The following is a 6,051-nucleotide window of genomic DNA, read 5'->3' on the forward strand; positions in this document are numbered from 1 at the left end:
TGTGTCATGGCTCCTAAAGTCCTGAAGAACTCCTCCTTCCCATTTCCTGTGCCCAAACTGTTGGCATGAGTTCTCTGCATCCTAACCGGAAACATGAACACCCTTACGCTAATCACCAGCCTATCCCTAAAACCATTCTAAGGACACTTCTAAGACTCTTTAGGCCAAGAATCATATCATGACTGCTCTGATACCATAATTGTCATGACCCCGCCTCCTGACCCCTACTATACATGCCAGAGGGCAACAGAGTGCGGGATCGCGACCAAACGGTAGTGAATGCCACTCAGGTGGGAGTGCGCACAACGCTTTTTAGAAAATGGTAATCACAGCAAACCACGAAAGAAATATAAAAACTCCAACATACCCACAACAAAACTAGACAAATTAAAACTGAAACCTATATATATACAATCTCAGAGTATTACAAAATGTCCCAAGGAACGAAAGGCCCAAAAATAGAAATACTTATCTTGACAACAAAACGACTATATAGCCAACTGCCATCTAACACCTACAATCACAAGGAAGCTTTCTCGTCAAGTGCGGGCCTGCAATCTACCAGTTACAATCACCACCCGTCCGTCCTCAACCTACGGCTGTCAATCTACAAGGATTGGAGAAAACAAAATGCGTTATAAAGTCCAATAAGTAGATCAAAGCGTTAAGCATTCCTGCCTACACACTGTTATTCCCAACCGTCCTCAAGTTTCATGCGAGTTTTACAATATAAAGTCACGTGTCACAATTGTATTAGTAACGTGTCGAGAGTAATTTCTTTTCAGGGATAAGCAATTACTTCACATGGATTAGCAATTTATCAAACCCCTTTCGTCTAGAGCATCATAACGAATTATCATAACTATAACTCAATAAATTTAATAAGCGTAACCAACATTAGCAATCATTAATTAACTCACTCCCTAATTCGCCTACTCCCGAAGTAGAAGCTATATCCATCAGGCCAAGTTAATCCTATTGTTTAGGACTTCTACCATTACTCAGGAGGGAGGGCAATGACAAGTGGGTGACCCACTTCAAAATGCCTTCACTCATGCAAACACACAATCCCCAGCGCGCTTTGGGATTTTTGATAGGCGATGGCCTTGTAAGACACTACTCCCTATGCCACCTTGACTACCGTTAGGGTACCAAACACTATGAATGGGGGAGCGACCACCCAAACATCATCTACCCCAACTCCCGTCCTATCATTAGGCGAGCCAGAGAGATCACAAGTAGGCAATGCAATACGCTCAAAGTACGCCAATATATCTCATATCACCTCATGGTCATGCAATACGATCAAAGCATGCCAAGAGATCTCAAAGTAGGACCATGTATTATGCTCAAAGCATGCCAATCATTCACATATCATAGTATGGTCATGCAATACACTCAAAGTAGGTCAATCATTCACATATCATAGTATCGTCATGGAATACGCTCAAAGCATGCCAATCATTCACATATCATAGTATGGTCATGCAATATGCTCAAACCAGGCCAATCATTCATGTATCATAGTATGGCCATGCAATACGCTCAAAACATGCTAACCATTCACATATCATACGTCACATAGCTGACCACACAGGTCTTATCACATAACACTTGTCACAATCATATCACATCACATTATACTACCAATGGATGACCTATTGCATAGTGCTTCTTCTCACATTACTTAACATATCAAATCACATCACACTATCAATGGATGACCCATTGCATAATGCTTCATATATTACTTATCATATCACATTTTCATCATATCATAGTGGGCTTTCATTTCATGACAAAGCACGTATTCATTTCATAACATAACCATTATTCCTTTTATAACAGAGCAGGTGCTCATTTTATAACAGAGCAACATAGCATATTTCAATATTATGCAATCTTATTAGAGCACAATACAACCTTGTAATTCGCTCAAAGCATGTCGATGAATCACATATCACTTAGCTCTGATCACATGGCACTTATCACAATCTTTCTCATTCAACCTTACATAAGTATTCATCATTTCATAAACATTCACTAGTTGATAAGCATTCATCATATCATAAACAATGGCATGTATGATTACAACCATGCACACTTAATGTCACAAGCATTTATCATCTCATAAGCATTCACTAGTTCATAAGCATTCATTATCTCATAAGCATTCACTGGTTGGTTCATCAACATGTCTTATCACAATCCTATTCATTCAATATCACATAAACATTCATCATTTCATAAGCATTCATCATCTCGGCTATGCGTTCATAGAATAGGAAAAACTTTAGTGTGACAGTCTCTCAGACAATGTAGTATAACTTCTAATCCATAGAAAATTTCAATATGGTCTCAAAACCATTTTTGAAGTACATACAACCATATTTCATTTAAAGTTTGAACTCATTTAGACACCATTAGGTCAGTAAACAATTCAGTAGAAAAATATGCAACAGTTCTAGAATTTCATTGCCACTCATAACAGTGACATAAGGACATAATTCCCAAACTATAAAGAATTTCAACATGATTCCAAAACCAAATTTGAAGTAGACACACTCATATTTCATTTAAAACTGACTTGAGTTCATTTGGACACCGTTTGGTCAATGAAACGTTCACATAATAACCTACAAAGTTCTTGGAATTTTATTTCCAAGTTTTGCCATACCTCAAGGGATGAATAATAACTTCCAAACCAAAATAAGCATTAATACATGGTCTTTTTCTTCTTAAAATAGATTCACAATGGTACCTTCCCACCAAGTTTCATAGCCAACATAAATGATTTGAATGTCCAATCTATCATGCCAATAAAATCACTGTCCTAAAAAAAAAAGGCATATCTAACATAAATTTCATTAACATGCAACCACATCATCAATAGCATAAATTAAATAGCATGCAGCCACATCCTCATTCAACAATTATACTTATAGTCATGCTTGTAGTTCATGCAAAACAATCAAACTCACTCATAGAAGCTTGAATGCTAGATTTACTTACCTTGTACCAAAAGAACTCCAAGTTTCCCCCCACACAGGTTTCTCTTCAAAAAAATATCAAGTTCAAGAGATGGTTTCAAGCTTAAGGTCTTGAGGCCTTAAGAGAGGACGTGGGTGAGAGGGCAAGGAGAAGAGAGGGCCAAAAATCCCGTGAAGGGGTGAATAACTAAGAAAAGAAAGGGGCAGCATGCAAACAACAAATGGCATCAAGAGGCATCCACATAGCACACAAGTGGCATCCTCATAGCATTCAAGTGGCATTAAGAGGCATCCACATGGCACACAAGTGGCATCAAGCAATCATGAGAGACTCTCTGTGCTCGGTGGCATGAACTCTCTGTTACGTATGGCGGCATGAACGCGCTCGGCGGCATGAACTCTCTGTTGCGCACAACGGCATGAACGCGTTCGGTGGCATGAACTCTCTGTTGCGCACTGCCGCATGAACACACTCGACGGTATCTGCTGCTTCCGGTTGCGCACGACGGTATGAATGTGCTCGGTGGTGTCTATTGCTTCCGATTGCGTACGGTGGCACTCTCTTTCTTTTGTTTCTCACTGCCGTGCACAGCTCTCACTCTTACTGCCGTGCACGGCTCTCACTCTTACTGCCGTGCACGGCTCTCACTCTTACTGCCGTGCACGGCGGCACACACACTGCCACGCACGGCGGCATATACAAAATGCCGCGCACGATGGCACCTAAACTGCTGCGCACAGTGGTCTAACTCTCTCTGTCGGTGACCCGCCAGTGCACTACAACATGCTTGAAAATCTGGGTCCTTACAGTTATGTTGTATACATGAATGAAATAAAAAAAAAAAGAAATTAATCAAACTTCTTTATGCATAAAAAAAAAAAAACAAAATGCTTAAGCAAATTCGAATCCCGCACTGAATTCCTAGCTACTTAAATCTTCAATATCATTGAATCTCTCTCTTGTTCTTTATAAGGACGCTACAAGTTTAAAGAAAAAAAAATCAATGGGTAACTCTTCTTCTCATTCTACCTATTGTTTTGAGACATACGATTGTTTTGATTACTTTTTTTACAGAATATATTGCTTGTATTTTTCTATATGCACATTTTCTAAGGGAACTCATTGGTGAAATTTTTTATAGAATTTTTTATTAAACCAAGATTCTTAATTCACTCCCACTGTTAATCTACTTACCTTTAAACTAAAACTCAGTAATATCATGTTAATGAAAAAATAAAGTTGTAAGGAAGAAGTTTTTTGAAATAAAATAAAATATAATTTTATATTGGTTCCATTAAAAAATGCAATTTTTTTTTTAAGATCTTTTGAAAAACTCATAGTTCTTAACGAGTTTCAAAACATAAGAGATTTTTTGAAAAACTTGTATTTTAAACAGAGACTTGCTAACTATAGTTTAAACATGCCATCGCTAACTTTCAATCTCCAGGAAATGTCAGTTCCACCCATTTCGATGGAATTGACATTTCCTGATAAAAGGCTTAAAATGAGGAAACGACACTACGCGAAATCGTACCTTTTATGTGGAAATAGATCTCGCGGAGACTCATTCCCAGAGAACCAAACATGCCCTTAGTAATATGCATGTGACAAAATAATCAATGTGGAGAGAGAGAATGAGAGATGGAACTTGGAAGGAAATTACCAAAAAAACCAAATTTTTTAACAAACAATCATGCTACCAAATCCATAGAATGAATGTAATTGAGATAAAGATGTTGAAAAAAATGAGTGAAAATAATAGATTAAATTCGGAATAAATATATCCGTAAGAATTATGAGGTGACTCTAAGATATTATAAGATTACGAAAAGTCAACTTAGATAGGCTAGCCATGTTCAACATCAGGTTAGAAGAGTACCGATTAGGAGGGCCGAGTTTATTCAAGTATAAAATCCCAAAAGAGCAAGATAATGCCCAAAAGACAGTTGAAAGTAGTACGAAGAGATATGGTGACTTATAATCTGTCTAAGAATATAGCCCTTGATAGAATGAAATTGTATAAAAAAATGTGTTAAACACCCAAATAATTGAAATAACACTACTTCGATGAGGTCGATGATGATGAATCATACTACCATTAAACATCAATCGAAAAATATGCAAAACATCCACAGCCAAAAAGAGGCAGAGGGAAAATTTAGCTGACTAGGAGATAGGGAGGCACGACCTACTCTTGAGAGAGAGAGGTAACATGTAGTAGTAGGCACAAAAGCAAAAGGAAGGAGAGAAGAAAGAGAAGGATAACAAAGAGAAGAAAACAACGAAAGATATCTTGAGGGAGAGAGAGAAGTAAGATGCAGTAGTAGGCACAAAAGCAAAGGAAAGAAAAAGAAAGAGAAGGATAACAAAGAGAAAAGGAAAACAAGAGAGATAAGAGGAGCCCAGGGAAAAAAAAGAAAGAAGCTGTGGATAGAAAAGAAGAGAGGGAGAAGGGGAAAATAAGAAAGAAGAGATGGGAAAGGGAAAAACCAAAGCAAATATGAAAATGGAACTTAGTAGCTAACATAGAAGAAGCAACAGATCAGCCTGTTAATAGAAAAACACCAACCCAAATAAGCATGAGAATGTGAAATACACAACCGTGAACAGGGCGACCACAACTGAAAAGAGGGGAAAGACTGCCAAATTAAACAGAGAGACTGCAAAGGAAAAAATATATATCACGTTTAGGGCCTCAGCCATAGTCTCTTACCTCTGATCCTCACTAAATACTAACTGATGATTACCATTTTTCTTACCAAGCTAAATGATCCAAGAGTTCAACCCATTTGACCTGAATCCCCAAGGGTGGCATATCAAAATTCATATTTCCCATGGCTTTACAAAGTTAAAATAAGACCAGTAGATCTTCCATATGTGTCTTTTCATGATGATAAGGAGCTCAATAAGTCAGACCATGTTCATCTTGGCACAAACTTTTAACTTTCCGTACTCTCCATACAGCTTAGATATAACAAAATAAATGTTTGCATACAAAAACTCACAGGACATCATTTTTAGAAGTAACATACCAATAGAACTAACATACAATTTCAACAA

This window comes from Amborella trichopoda, chromosome 10, assembly GCF_054954075.1.
Source record: "Amborella trichopoda isolate Santa Cruz 75 chromosome 10, AtrichopodaSantaCruz75HAP2 v2.0, whole genome shotgun sequence".
NCBI classification, from domain to species: Eukaryota; Viridiplantae; Streptophyta; class Magnoliopsida; order Amborellales; family Amborellaceae; genus Amborella; species Amborella trichopoda.